We start from the raw sequence: 16,778 nt of genomic DNA on the forward strand, positions 1-16,778 counted from the left end.
AAAAAAAAAAAAAAAAAGGAAAGAAAACCCAAACAAAAAAACATTAAACTTGCACTGGCTTGTCTCAATTGTGAAATACCATCAGACTTGTGTGGATGGGGTGGGGCTGTGTGCCATATGTCGAATGCCTGTAATTTTCTTAATAAGCAAGTACATTTTGTTCAGGTGATAACTGAGCCTCAATCAAGCTGAAAAATAAAAAATAAAACATTTTTGCTTGAAATTTAAGAAGAAAAAGTTTCTATTAGTGAAATTTCTTTTTTTGTTTTTGAAGCACCCTGTTATCTAAAGAATCTCTTTGTAAGATTTTTGTAAAAATTTTGTTTTACAAGATTTTATTTGAAATTGTTTTTTGCAAGATTGTTATATTTCTGTATGAATGTATTTTTTATTGGAATAACATAAAAAGAAATTCTTATCAGCATCACGTGTCTGGTTTTCTCTTTGTGTCCTCTGAAGGCATACACACAAAACACACAAACACACAAAACAATGTCAACTACTATGTTGACACTTCATCTTGAGTCATCTGATCATGGGTACAAACATCTGTGGGCTGTGTTATTTCGTGGAAGACAAGCCCTTTTGAGAACATAATACTGGCAATAGCAAGATAAAATTCTTCCATATCTGGAAAGCTGCTGTTGATTCATCTTTTGCTACAACGGAATAAATAGTTAACAGAATCGTTATTGCAAGACCGCACCTCTCTTCCAAATAGTTTGTTCTGGAGAGGTGACTACATGCAGGACAAGTTCTGCATAGGTGAAACTGCTTGAGCAGTGGGCMTTTGCAGTGAAGGAAAAAGCAGAAAGGAGGCGGCTGGGCTGGGAGCACGTACTCGTGACGAGTTCAGCGAAGGTGCAGGCCCTTGAACTGCCCGGGCGCTGGGGAGGCGAGCCCAAAACCTTGAAGGGACAGTTGCGGGCAGGAATGCAGAGGAGGAACCGCGTGAAATTTCCCTSGTCTAGATGCACAGGTTAAGGTCTGCTGTCAGGCTGTCCTAACCCACATGTTGATGACCTTCTACCAGCCAGAGGGGAGCATCTGCATGAACAGCATTTTACCAGAGAAATGGCTCGTCAAAGCCTGCCTGGCATGTACACTGGCTTTGGACCCATACATAAGTTGTTAAATGTTGCCTTGTGGCTTCTGCTGCACCCGTGCTTGTTTTAAAAATCTCTTAAGCAAAACATAAAACCATTGACAAGAAATGAGAAAGTTATGTGCTGACTTTGAACATGTGAATGGATTTCACAGTATTTGAATATTTCTTGGTTTTAGATTAGAAATTGTCTAAAAATGGTACAGAAAATAACACAATAAGTAAGTCCAAACTGAGGCAGAAACGGTGTGAAGGGGAGCCCCTTGCTGTCTTCCTCAGCGCGATGGGCTAGTAGGTAGACCTGAGAAACCTGTGAGGTGCTCCTAAATGCCTTTGTATAGGCAGTGAAGCAATGGTAGTTTAAGCAAATTCATGATCTGCAGTGAGAGTAGAATACTACATTTTACCACTGCATTTTTGATTGTTTTGAGCAAAACCTCATTTCTTCACCTTAGTGTAGTTTGGATAAATTTCACCTTATATTTCTCAACACCTTGAGGTATTAGTTTGATTCTTGCTCTGCCTCATATTTCTAGTATCAGCAATGTTATTTAATCCATCTTGCTGAAGGAGGTATTTGTTTTTGTTTTAATAGCTTGCTTTCTCCYGTTTTGTACCTTAGGTAAACTTAGTCACATCTGTGAGTGCCTCTAATCGCTGGTACCCTGCCACACACAATGAAACCTAGGTGGCAGCTGCAAACTTAGCTGCGGTTGCAATAGAAATAACAACGGCTCCCAAACGCTTGGGGGTTGTGACGTTTTGCTTTCTCGTCTGTATACAAAATAGAAACATTTTTAAAGAACGGAGCTTGACCCTGGAGGTTCTCCACCCAAAATGTTCAGTAGGTGAGTAATACAGAGCAAGGGTTGGCAAATTTTTGTTTATTGGGTGTGTGTCTTTTAGGGCAGGGTCTTACTATACCTTTTAAATACAGCCTGATAACTGCATTATTAAGGCTATTATTGAGATCCCATCCCCCTTTTCAGAGAGACTGTACAGGAAAAAAAAAAAATGTAGTGTTCAAGCAAAAAGGCTAGGGAGCACAGAACTATTAAGCAATAAGGAAACAGCAAAGCAGAAAGCCATAGCCCTTGCGGGGTTGGTGCATTTCAACATGCACATCTGCAGGCTTGCTTAATTCCAGATTTTGAAACACAGAGCAAATGGGAAGGGATGTGAGTTTGAGGGTGAAAATGCCAGATGACTTATGCAGTGTGTTGACCTTGATAGTAGCCTCAGCAAGTTCCAACAACTTCAGCTGAGGTGAAAATGAGGATAAAGCCCATGAGCCAACGTGTTAGCTTCTTACTGCAAAGCTTAGCAGTTAGGCACACATACATGCATGCAAAGGTCAAGATGAAAGAATTAAAATCCTGGAATGGAACCATTTTTTTTTCCTCTGTATGTGAAAAATCATAATATACAAGTGGGCAGTGCCAGTACAGCACATCACAGTGTACTAGCTTATTTCAACARCTGTGTATTTATTATAAGTATAGGATGACTTTGAAGTTCACAGTGGATAAGTGATTGCTGTTTTTTTTTTTTTTATTTTAAATTGGATGTTCAAATTATTTAAATGTTACTTTCTTCCTCTCTTCTGAACCATATTATTATTTGTGGCAAGCTGAATCTAGAACTGTTGTGCTTGTTAGAGCATGTCGAAGACAAACTGTAGTTTATTCTTTTCTCTTTAGAGGTTGTTTATGGTACCACTGCCTTTGCATCTGTTTTTTTACCTCTCCTATTCCTCTAAACTGCTTGAGCATTCACTCTTTATTTTCTTTAATTGCATTGAAAGCTCTGAGGAATAAAAACAACCTCTGTAAATCGCACAAATAGCATCAGCAAAATTACAAACCAGCAGAAGGAAGAACACTGTGGTGATTGTTTCAAAAAGTAGCTGAATCTTATTTACACAGCACCAACAGAATATGTGATCTTATAAAGTCACATAAAAGGGACAGACAACCTTCTTTAATAAGAAGTAAGGTCCGTTGGACCGTGGATGGACCTTGGGGGTCTCCTTAGACTTATCTGGAAAGAGGAGTTAAGGTAGACTTAAACAGTAAGGGGAGCTCTAACTGCACAGGAGGACATGGGGAAGAGGGGAGGGAAGAAACAGGTAAATAAAGTTTCCTCCCTGATTTTAAAACTGTAAGAGGAACTTTATCTCCCCCTTATTCCTCTACTCTTCAAGACTTCCATGGGGACAAAACAGTTTGGAAAGAAGAGCTCTACAACACTTTTTCCTCAAGCTTTGCATCCTTGGGTAACATCATGTTGTAGAGTAGGCAATGGGACAGTACTGAAGTTCACTATTTCTGGTAACAAGAGGATACCAGGAAATCTGGACCTCCACAGAAATCTGCCTTCTGTAGCTTCCTCTCCATGGAGTCCTGTAGCAAGAAACATTAATAGGGTACTTCTGAAATAAAGCCTCTGATATAGCAAGAAACTCTACTGAGCTTACATAATCCAAGGCAATAGTATCTCTATTTTCTTTTCCCCTTCAGTGCCTTTATCCTTTACATTGACTGTTTCATCCCTTATTCATTGTCCCTAGATATACGGCATTTATTTTTGATCAAACCTGTAGCAATACTGTCTCATAACTACTTGAACTCTTACATATAAGGAAGAATGAGCAGATGGAGTATTGGCTTTACACACGGGTCTACAGAGGTTGGCTAGGGTCCATTGGAGCTACTCTGGGAAATAAGGGTATTCAAGTTCATGCATTAATATTGTGAGGCCTTGGTCAAAAGCTCATTAAAGACAAGGAGAAATTCCTCACTGAATTCAACTTGTTTCAGACACAGTCATCTTTTCGTAGACTAAGGAAGAAGGTGCATTTGAAATCCATTCAGAACCAAATTTTGATTCAATGACACTTATGACTATATTTTGTCTATTTTTTCATATTTGATAGCTGGAGTTGCCTAGTGTAAGCATTACAGAAATGATTCTCTTAACAGAAATGTGGTTTTTTTTACAGAAACTTATTTTTGTTTGCAGACTGATGATAAACTTTGCAATTTGCACTACAGTTCCAGTTACACAACAGCTACACTGTCATTTGGTAACTTATAGTAGTGATTATATTCAACTGCAATGTTTTCAATCTGAATGCTTCACAAATTAGTAGCTGCAAAATTATTAACTGAAGAAATTAACTGAATTTGTAGGCTGCCATAGCAACAAAGGTGGCCTATGGCTTTAAAAAAAAGTGCTGCATCAGATACAAGCTAGCGCATTTTGTTAAAAGAAAGAAAAGCTATTCAGAATTTCCAATTGAGGCTACAGACTGGTCATGTTCTTGAAATATAGGTTTATAATTTGTCACAGGAAAAATAACTCCATAAAGCAAAACCACTAAGGTGTTTTAAGATGATCTATTGTGCGGAGGTGTCTAGCACAGCCATTTTGGATTGGTGTCATGATAGGAAACAGATGGTATGTGTTTTTATGTTTAACATTTAAGGAGGTATAGAAAGCAATTGGGAGGTGATGTATTTTGTTAATGGGTGAGTAAAGCCTCATATGTACTGTTAAAATAGAAGGTAAAAAACAAGCAACATTTTTTCAGCACAAATGGGGCAATGCAACAACTCGCTTAAGTAGATTTATTTGACGTGTTTCATTTTAAATAATTTTAATGAGAAATTCTCTAAATGTTTTTGAGCGCAGATAGAAAGTAATCTGGTAACCACATGTCTTGATGTAAGCCAAGCTGTTCTTTAACAGCAGTTTCTTTCAATACAATATAAATTTAGCTGGAATTAGCATTGCTGAATATTAGTCCCTCAGTGCTTTACTTGCTAAGCCTCCATCTTCTTTTTATTGCCTCTGTGCATTTTAGAAGCAGAATGTGTGGCCAGCTCTGGACAAAAGCAAATTATCTGGGCTGGGAGGGGAAGAGGATATATTTGCTGAGTTCTGTAACATAACAAACACTTTGGTAATAATTCTGGAAGGCAGCAGATCTGCATCGTACAGTAAGATTTTTTTCTGCAATGTGCTGCCTTTTGAATTTGATACTGAACATATAAAAAATCTAGTTACGCATGCAAAGCTGTATTTTTCTGAATTGTGTATACTTCACCCTACTGTATGTTGTTTCATTACACAAGATTTATCTTTGAATACATGCAGATAGCCAAAGACTATTGTTAATTTTCAAGCTTCACTAGCAAAGTTACTCAGTCTTCTGGGTTTTCCTTTATTTGCTTTTGCTAACTGTGAAGAGGACATTGAGGGCAACTGGATTTTAATAGATCCTCACTGTAATTAATTATTCATCAGCTGAAGAAGTAATAACAGTAGTAGTCAGACATCCAGATGAGACTCAGGTCTTACTGTGGCAAACTCTATAGGGAGAGGCGATTCCATCCACGCTCTACTGAATTAGGCCAAGGCACATTTGGAATTACCCACACCAAAAGATAAAGCAATTTTGCAGACTGGTCTGCTAATCTCAGGGGTTTCCCTTTTCCTCGTCCAACAGATTATACTATTGATATTTTAGGTAATTCCGTACAATCACACCTGCCTGTCGCAGATAGATTCATCCTGGACACTGAGATGAGAAATCACCATCCAGATCACTGGACTTAATGCTCTTCAATGAGCGTTTTTAGGTGGGACCTTGTAAAGTCCATCCCTGTATAACAAGATCAAAATATTTCTTATCATTTCTTGATTTTGTTTTGTATTTCTAAACATCTTCTTGTGGCAATAAATTTGGTGTATTTTATGTGAAATGCCTTGGATCAACTGAGATTTCTTCTTAATTTGAAAAAAAAGTGTTAAGAATTAATCTTTAATCCCACAAATAGAAAAGAGTAAATAAGAGATGTAATAATGTTATAGTATTAATGGGATTTGAGCCTCAGTAGGAAATAGATACATTATTCATAAGGATTGATGGTCTTCAGTGTCCCAGTAGTCCCTTATGGGGCTTTGGAGGTTTTAGACTGGTCGCTGGAGAGAAGGTTGCTATAATATTCAATAAGCTAAAATAAAAATATAACAAGATTTATAAAGCAAAAACTAATCAAATCCTAAACATAAATACGAWGATACAGATCCATCCCCTAGTTATCACCAGAAACTACCCTGCCTCAAAGGGTTGTCAGTGTCTCGTCCCTCATTACCTTTAATCTAGCAGAAGAAAGAGGCGTTGAACGCCACAGTGGATCTGTATAAAGAGGCTCTGCAGGTGAAATCTATAATGCTGCGCTTCCACTCTGTGCACGCTGCTGTCCTGCCCCCATTCCACCAAGGAAAGAAAGTGCAAGAAGGAGACAAAGGAGTGCAGCGTTGTGATAACGCATGTGATGTCCTGTGTCCTGCGTAGCTGCTTCTGATTTTTATCCCCAAATTCCAGGCCACAGTTGCTTTGTAGGGCAAAAATCTAGCCTGGATACCTGTAGGTAAAACACACAACAAGGAAGCTGACACAACAAGGAAGGGTTGTTTGCAACAAGGTTTCCAGCTCTTATGCAGACACACATCCCTGTGCTTTGTGGCAGCACATTATTTATCTTACGTATTATAGATAACTTCTTCTTCTTTTTTTTTTTTTTTTTTTTAAATGAGTGTTTGTGTATTCTTTCATTTATCCAAACAGATTAGGTACTTACAGTTTGAATACCAGTGTATAAAATTACTGGTCACCAAACAAATGTAACTGTGTATTTCAATATTAAAAAACATCTTCATTATATGTTGGGTATCTTGGGATAATGTTGAGGTCTTGAAAGACTAATCTGTTTGGCCACGACAGAGAAAATGATTAAGAAAAGAATAAAGAGCTTTGGAATGTGGCTTCTCTTGGCACAAAGGGTAGCACCCAAAGTCTGTTCAAATGCTCCCCAAAGTCTGTTCAAATGCTCATGTGTACAGAGAGTGTAAGGCAAAGTAGGTTTAAGCCTTAGTTCTCAAATAAGCTCCATGCAGTCTTCTGACTCTCACCTTCAATCCACTGAGATTCAGGGGAAAAAAAAGACTTCTGAATGCTGTGGAGGACCGAGGCCAATGTTGATAAGGGATGMAGAGGCTTCAAATGAGAAAATCACATGTCCCTGAGGCTTCACTGTTAAAGTCAAGGTTGGATCAGGTCCTCGAGTATGGGAAAGAGAAACAACGTCCAGAAGCGTGTAGCTTTTTGTGATATTGGGGATTTGAAAACACAGGTCAGAGCAAAGGTGCTAAGAGTCAAAATCTTGAGCCTTAATACTGAAGCACTGGCCTTTTTCAGTGTTTGGTGAGAGAGCCCCACCTTAATACCTGTACAGGTATCACTTAACAGTAAAGTAAAGGGCAGTTGTTCAGTACCCTGCGGTTTCCAAATATTTTATTGTGTACATTCAATCCATGGCATGTAGATATGAATCTACATTTTAAGACTAAAATTAAGTTCTAGATTTTAAAACATTATTAAAGAAGGAATCATGACAGAAGCTAAGGAGTCCAAGAATATTCATATTTTTTTATTATAATTTATATACACATGCACACACACACACATAAATGGAAACAGATTTTGTTGTCTATTTTTTTTTGATCTTACATTCCAGTAAAACAATATTCTTCAAAAGTCATCTGTTCGATTGATATCAGCCTTAAAGTAGGGTGTAAGATGAAACCAGCTGAAAACAGAGAAGAAAATCAAACAATCTGTTCTAGTGAGACAGATGAAAAAAAAAAGAGTCAAAAAATAAAGTCAATTTTAAGAATTCTTTTGAATTTAATTCATTATGGGAATATGAGTAACCTAGTCAGGTCAATATTGAGGTTGTTGATGGACATAGCTAACCAACCATAGATCCAAACTCTCCGAAGTTAGGAAGTTAGGAACTAGGTCTCAAGAAAAGAAAAAAAAAATAAATAAAAAAATGAAAAAAAATGACTTAAAAGTTTGAGAAGTAAAATAAATGGCAATATGACACTGGACTTTTTAATTATTATTTTTTTTATTATTTTTGATCCAGCAGGGTATATTCAGAGCATATTTTCATTATATGCTTTACAATATAAACCAAGAAACTAAAAAATCTGACAACAGATACTTGAAGTCCTACTATAAAATGATGTGAGCCAGTCACACTGAGATAAGCGTAGGCAAGTAAAATCTTCTGCTAATGTAAATCAGTAGACTTCCCTCAGTTTCGTGGGGTAGAAGTCATGGGCCATAGTTTTCAGGCTGACAGTGTTCCTTTAATGACTGAAAAAAGTTACTAAAGCAAAAATATGCCCCAAATCTGATAATATGTTCTTTCTTAGCATGAAATCCAAGGAAGTAGCTGTGCACAAGTCCTTAAAACTGCCTGAGGAGTATCACCGAGTCTTCCATTGGGGAGAATTTATATGAGCATTGCTCTGAACTGACATTTTTCCTTTCAGCTGTTCCACCTAACATTTTTATCTCATTATTCTTAGTAGTGGTAAGTAGCTATGACAGGAAGACAGAGTGGAAAATTAAGGCTTGTTAAGACTATTATATACCAAAAGGATCATGTCATAAATGAGATTTTAGTCTGCCCAGTTTGGGATATAATTAAGTAATCATGTTCAAGGTGGATGAGTTTGAGACAATAAAAGGCCACTGGAGGTTATTCAGCTTCAAAGGGGCAAATCTTTTATGTCAAGAAGTTACATGGATGCAGTTTCAGCAGCGGWGCTTCGTGTGAGTTAGAGGGATCTCCTGCCCCTGGGAGGGGAGTGGAGTAGGTMGTCCTTCAGGATTAGCTTCAGCTCCCGTCCTGGGGACACCACCGCGCAGCGCCGATGCCAGGAGATCCTGCCAGATGGGCGGTGTTTCCCCACGCCACCCGAGCGGTCTCCGTGGGACCAGCTCGGGGCCCACCGTGGAGTCAGCGCGAGGAAGAGCGCGTTGCCGATAACCGCCCTGAAGCAACGTGTGCTCGTCTAGCGCAGGTGCCCATCGCTGCGCTAGCCAGGAAACTCTCCAGCGTAACGACAACAAATGTGACAGCCTGCGAAGGAATTGCCTGCGCTGAAGATTTCACTAGCACTTAATTCACTTTTGAGGAAAGCATTTTTAAAACCAATCATCAAGGCTGTGAATAATGACTGTATTCCGATCCTATGGACACAACAAGGAAGTATCAACAGAACCACAACAGGAAAACAGCGAGGCTTTTTATTGGCTTTGGGAGAATACAATGAGTCTAATGTTACTACTTGCTCATAATTTCCTCTGTTATCAACACAGAAAGCCGGGCAGGACTTAGCTGAATCACTGCTCAGAAGTCAGTCCAAAATGTGAGTGAGTTGGATACAGAGTGACATGTGTGTTTAGTGTCAGTAAGGACTTCGCTGCAATACTTCAGGGCATAATGTGGCCTGTAATTAGCCACAATCATTATACAAATCGCTTAAGAGAATGATATTGAAAGCTATCATACTGTAATGCGGCATACAGAATTTTTCGCCGAAAAGAGCAGCTTAGAAGATCTTCAGAAAAATACTAACAAAGATGATACCTTGCTGGGATAGCTGTTATTACACACACGTAAGATCGGATTGTCGTGGGGGATGGAGAAAGGAGAGAAGAGAARAGGGATCATAAACAGTGCAAAATAGTATTTTTAAATACATTCTTCTGAATTAAAGATTTAAATGCAGAGAGTATATATATTTCTGTTCTTTTAGTTCTCTTTCTCCCTCCCTCCTCCTTTCTTCATTCCTCACAAGGATCTATCCTTACTGGAAAAATCTTTCCTCAGGGTTTTGCCCCACTGTCTTTCTCCTTTTTTAGTTTTTCAGGTCTTCAAAGGAAATGTTCTCTATTTAAGGCTGGGTTTTCTTTGGGGTTTGTTTTAGATGATAGAGGAAAAATATCCCTTTCCTTTACCCCTCCCCCCCTTTTGGGGGGTTTTTCCTCACTTTCTCTAACATGCAAAACGTACATATATATGCACATACATGCATATGTGTGTACCTATGTGTATGTATAAATATAGACATACATACACATACATATATGCACAGATATAAAAAGAGTGAAATGTCCTATATCTTCTCCACACTCTGCTCTGTCCATTGCATGGGTGAGATGACACACGGGAAGTTGGTGCCCRCATCTCCATTGCTGCATCTGACCCCTTCGCCCACGTTTGCTGTCAAAGTGACTGAGGATGAGGCTTCCCGTTCTGGCAGAGTTAGCTACATATATTTCCAGCTCAAAGCTACTGTAACATCGTGTATCATTATTGGCATCAATATTGCATCAGCATTTCCTGGTGATTTTGTYGGTCCCAACTTCTTATTTTGGACTCTTAATGACAGGCCCTACCTTAAGAAAGAATAGTGCAAAAGGTGTATTTTTGTTTTTAAAGCTTGACAACAAAGAATGTCAAACAGTCAGACCTACTAAGGAGTGAGAGAATTAAGTTAGCCTAGCTGTGCCCCGCTGGGCTGAATCAGGTCCAGCTTTCCAGAAATGCTGGTTCAGCAAAAACAGGAGGCAAGAAATCTAACTGGAACAGCAGGAGCAACTAGATTTCAAAGTTCACTCTTGTCACAGACCTCTTTCTTCCACTTATTAGGTTTGAAATAGCTGGTAAACACATGAAAGAATCTTTCTCTTCTCTGTTATTTTTACAGAGACTGATGACTGATCTTAAAACACATGTTTTAGGGAAAGAGCTTTGTGTATAAAYGTTGTATTAAAATGAAACCAGAACTAGTTCAGTCCCACAAAATATTYGTGGCAAATTTAAGTTTTGCTTAACAACCAGATTCTTCGTTATTAAAATAGTTATTTTGACTAAGAATAMCTTTTTTTGTTTGTTTCTAAACAGATACACAGAAAATTAAAATCTATGTGTTTAGAATATACTCAATAGCATTAATTCACACTTAACTATTAATGGAAGCAAATGACGGAAATGACCCATTTTTTTTTCCCARTGTTATGAGAAATAGTTGCAGACAGAAGCCTACATTTCCTGTAAGGAAAAATGTCTTCTATCAGTCACAGCTGCTAGACCCATGGGCTATAGTGGAGGCAGACATATTTTTTTCTAAAATAAAGGCAGAGGTTAAGTATTAAAACTAAACATTGGAATACATATCTGAATAGCGCGTCAGATGAGGGCACGCCAGGGTGTCTAAGGACATCAGCTCCTTAGAAATATCAAGGGTTCTTTTTCCTTCTGCCAGTTTAAATTTGGGATATTTCCATCAAAGTCAGCTGAGTCAGAGCAGTGTACAASTGATATGATAATACAATGTGATCCCATGTGCCTGCACAACATCTGCCTTCTTCATCAATTCCAAGACCGAGCTTGGGCCACACATATAACAAACAGATTTATATTGCTTTCTGGGGAAGAAACAGCTGCTAAAGAGCTATACTCACAAATTTTTTAGATGCTCAACATTGATCTGAATGTTAGTCCACCCTGATCCTCTAAGGTGTGCCATCACGAAGGCATTCTCAGAGCATACTGTACACAGAAAGACCGTGCTGCCTACAAATACAAACCTGGACTTTCTTTTACAATCAGGAGGAACATTTTCTTCATCTAAGAGCTCCATGCTTAGATCATTTGCTTAGAAATTAGGAGACTTGGGCTCAGCTTACCCCTACCTGCAGGTGACCAACCACCTAGTGATAAGTTAGGGCCGAATAGACAGCAAGGCACCTTTGSCTGCACCAGTTGAGGGTGCCAACTTTAAAGTCTGTTTTACTTTTTGGCATGAGAGACCAAACTCTGATACAAGATACAGAGAACATATTTACATAAGCCAGAATTTGGATTTCACTCCCAAATCATTCACCTAGAACTCCAACATTCAACTTTTAGATGTTCAGGTCCTTCATCATTCTCATTCCTAACTAAATTTTCTTGAAAATCTCACTCCTGGATAGTCAATGCAGCATAGAACTACCTGTGGAAATCATCTAGGTACGCATATATACATATATGCATATATATATATATATATATATGCATGTGTCTACAGTGCATTTTAAGCTACGTAGATTGCTGTCATTGACTTACTTTACAAAAAATGTGGACTTAAAATAAAAAGAAAGATTGATACTCACTTAAACAAAAAACAATAATTTCCTGCTGGAGAAGTCAGATTAATAAAAGTATTAAATGAGTTACTATGTGATACTGTAGCTGTTTCACAATATTTTTTTTTTTTTTTTTTACCAGTGGGTCAAATGAGTCAGCTGACTGTAGACAAAACTTTAGACAATAAATGATTAGTGCATGGGTGAGTGAAAACATATATTACATACTTTTCTGTCTACACATGTTATTTTTACTCTACCTGATGACAGACTCAGTTGATAAGGTGATTCAGCTTTTGCTGAGYTAGTCTGCCGTTGAAAAACTCACGTAAAGGAAATTATATCTTCTCCACCCAGGAGTACACATGTAAGATTAGGTCAATTTTAAAAATTGAAGTTTAAGCAGGAAGAATAAAATAGCTAGCTTTGTAAGTATCTTAAAAATGTACATTTTTTTTCTTTGAGAATAGTATGAAAATATGAGGTAAAAATGATCATTAAAATCTCTTCTAAATAAGAATATTCTTCAACACCTACTGATTTTTCTTCTTTTTAGAAAGGTCTGTTCATTCTCCATTTCCATCCCAAGATGCAACAGCTAAGAAARGAGGAGATATTGTCAAATAAACTGAGTTGCATCTTCACCTTGCTTGTCAGTATATCTCCAAATATGACAGTTGAGCTACCAGCTGAGAATCTAACTCTCATTAAAAAAAAAAGGACATCTTATTAATTTTATAGGTTTTAATTTACTTTACAGACTTAACTCACACAATATTTGTAAGGCTGTTGCCCCTGCTTAAGATCATAGTATTTTCCTACGATGTTGTCTGATCATATGAGTCTGAGATGTCACATCCAGATTGGAGTTCTATTTTCAGCTACTGTGAAGCAGGGTAGCTCAATAGATACATCAATTTATACTACATTTGAATCTCAGTCTGTGATCTTTTTAAAGTTAGTGTTAAGGTAAAATAGACTGAGGGAGGAAAAATGATAAAGTCTAAAGAGGATTGGAACATTTTTCAGGTGGCCTTCTGCCTAGTGAATTCAGACCTCTCTATATAATTTATGGGCAGAACAAGACACCTGAAAATGGGGTTCAAAGAAGCCAGTGCTTTGTGTGAAGTATTAAACAGTAGGAAATGACAAAGAAGTGTTCAGACTTCTGCTCTGCCATCAAAGGTTGTTAAATGAATACAGAGTTGGAGAAAAACACCTTCTTCCATTTCAGATCTGCAACTACAAATGACTCTCGGAATTAGTTTCATCTGTCAACTTCATCTTTTCTTGCAAACAGCAGAAGTGATATTCTCTTGGTATGTGGGTGATTCACATTCATATATCCTTGAAACCCACAKTGGGGCAAGAAATTGCACCAACATTTTGCACAGTTCAGAAAAGCATTCACCTTGGATTATTCTGAAATGATGCTGAAATTCAGTATCCAACTGGAACTGTCCTGTTTTATGCAAATTAAGAAAGTATTAATTGAAACAGACTAGAATTTTATCTCACTAGGATGCAAAGTTATTTTCTCAATGCCTGTTTAACCCTTAAATCTTTGTTTCTGAAATCAAAAATAAGGCTTGGATTTAGATCTCCCCTATCTTAAGAGTATCCTTTAACTATGGGGCTCCTGAAAATAGGGAAAGATACTCATTTTTTGTCTTAGGATCTAAACTCTAATTAAATAGTTAACTAGGTCAAAAACTCAGAGAGGTGAAATTCAATGGCTTGGCTTATGCAGGGCATAAGATTATAAACTTGTGTGTAATAGGCAGAGATCAATGAAATTTTACAGATCGCACTAAGGAAGCCTAAGCCAGTGGAAATCAAAGGTAGTTCTTCCAACAACTCCACATTTCCATTACTCTTAGATGATGTATATTGCTGATTTCTTTGCTGTGATAGGAAAATGCAAAAACTACTTATTGCAGTAAAACATCGGTAGATTTGCTTAATCATCCAGCATGTTTTTTTTTTTTTTGTTTTGTTTTGATTTTATGAAAAATGACYGCTGAAATTTTACTCTTGAAGATTTTTCTAAATCAGTTTACATCTTTAGTAATCCTCTCCTTGACTTGAATGCCTAAATAAGGGAAAGAAATGTATATCCGATGCCACATGTTGCACATTCACAAGAACAAATGCTCAAAAATCCTGTCCTCCCTCCTGCTAGCCTGAAGGACTCTCTGAAAAAAATAGTGCACTTTTTTTCATGTGGCTTATGGTGCTCTTAAGATTTAACATCTTACACGGGTAGACACCAGCATTTTGTAAGATTCTTTTTTCACACATCTAAATTCATAGTTCTGTATCAAAGATTTTAGCCCAAAGAGCAGTTAATAAAGTTGGATGACCTCTTGCTCTAGGATTTTTAAAGTCTCTTTCAGACTAAAATTAGATTTTCTCCTTTAGGAAGAGAAACAGGCCAATGTGTGACCCTTGAACTGTCAATCATCTGGAAGTAAAGCAGAGAACTGATTTCCCTCAGAGCAGCAGAATGAAATGCTCCAAAATAATAATAATGTAGTTATACATATTTATAAGCTTATCAATGTTAATCTTTAGCATTATTGTTCTCTTCCTACCTGGAACTCAATGATAATTTTGGCCCATGGATATATATTTTGATTTAGTTCCATAAGGTACTCTAATTTCAAATAAATCATGCTTTGAATGAATTAACCACTAATTAACGGACAGGTCTCAAATAGTAGTGACCTATGGGGAATCATAATTGAATGTTCTAGGCATGTTTGGCAGGTTTCTGTATTATGTCCAGAGCTGTTCAACATTTTAATTGATAGTCTTGGAGCAAATAGAAAACTGTTTCTTGAAAAATATATGAATGGTACAAAATTTGAAAGAATAGTAAATAATAAGAACAGCATGATAGAGAGAACAGTTCCCATTCGTGGATACACAGTTTAACTCACCAAATGAATTATCTTGCTTCTAGGAATAGATAGTAGATCATATAGTTACAACGAAGGACTATACTGTGGAATTCAGTGTCTCTGAAAAAGGTACAGGTATATGGTCTGCAAACAACGCAGTACAAGCTTTGGAACAATGCAGTAAAAAAAAGAAAAAAAAAAGAAAAAGAAAAAGGAAACACAGTCCTTGGCTGATAAATAGGAATGAGCGGGAGGAGGGACACAATTTTTCCTTGATGTGTAGTAAAACTGATCCTGTACAGTCCTGGCAGCCATATGTTAAAAGAGCAATTGAAAAATTAGAGAGGCTGCAGAAATGCCTTGCCCTGAAAGGTACAAAGAAGACAGTCTGTTTAGTGGAACAAAAAGCAGACTGAAAGGTAACTTGATTACAGCACATAAATAACCCCTCATCATTCCTCTCACACCTCCCAGGTGCACAAGGCAGGAGTCAAAAATCAGCACTTGTTATCCAGAGCTCATTTTCCTCAAGCCTCTCYGTTCAGATGGTTAAAAGGCAGTTGCAGCCATTCCTGTATTACAGAATATGCCTCTAGGTTGTACCATCACAGAGTGTGGGCAAATACAGCAAAATGAAGGACTTTTTAATTTAAAGGTGAGAGAAATGAAAGAGACTAGTGGTTAGAGGAGGGAATTAGACATAYCCAAGTGGGAAATAAGACATGCAGTTTTAAGAAAAATGATGATTAGCTGTTGGAAGAGTTTGCCAAGGAAAGCTGGGGAATCTTTGTCTTTTGATGTCTGCAGACCAAGACTGAATGCTTTTCTGGAAGAGCTGATTTGGACAAATACATGTTTGAGAACAATACTGGCATACCACGTGCGGAAAAGATGTCCTTAATCAGGACAAGTAGGTGAAACTTAAGAGACAACACTATGCTTTGGAAGGTTGGAGCAGAGACCTTCTACTTCAGATTCCACATTTTAGAGACTTTCTGACTTTGGAAGCAGAATGCAATTTCTCATGAATATAAATAAAAAAGTTCACAATGGGAGCGTTTAAGCATTGGAATTTGTTGTCCAAAAGTCAGGGAATCTTCTCCCATGGAGACTTTCAAAACTCAGTTAGATAATGCCCTCAGCAAGCTGATCTAACTTTGAAGTTAGCCCTACTTCCAGGAGGAGGTTGGACCAGATGACTTCCAGAGACACACTTCAAACTAAACTTTTCCACAGTTCTGCAGTTTCCCTGCTTTGCCAGAGGCTGATGATATTTGATGAAATTCACATTTATAAAGCATTCCAGATTACTCAGATGCACTCTAACTTCTAACGATGTCCCATTTCCTCTGTACAATGTGTAGGCAGTGCAACCTTTCTCTAGATATGTTTAAAGATAGAATTATGCTTTGTAAAGTCTTGTGATAGTCACGTTAATGGGCCAATTTTTGTGACTTATTGTATTCTTAAATGTATTGTCTGTAAAAACATCCTGCTAATACATTCTGAAAATATTGGAGAGTGCCCAAATGAAATAGTTGATTATCCAATGTTTTTCTGCTCTGCTTCTTTTTGTGTCTGTAGATTCTGCCCATGGTCTTTGGTGTCCTTATATTCAGGTGCTGGTTTGGAAGCGTAGCAGCCCAAGCTACACCATGTGTGGAAAGGATGCCTTCAATCAGGATAAGAAGACTCGTTAGGCCTCATGTCA

This window comes from Rhea americana, unplaced genomic scaffold (genome assembly GCF_003343005.1).
Source record: "Rhea americana isolate MKP2758 unplaced genomic scaffold, rheAme1 scaffold_50, whole genome shotgun sequence".
In the NCBI taxonomy this organism is placed as follows: domain Eukaryota; kingdom Metazoa; phylum Chordata; class Aves; order Rheiformes; family Rheidae; genus Rhea; species Rhea americana.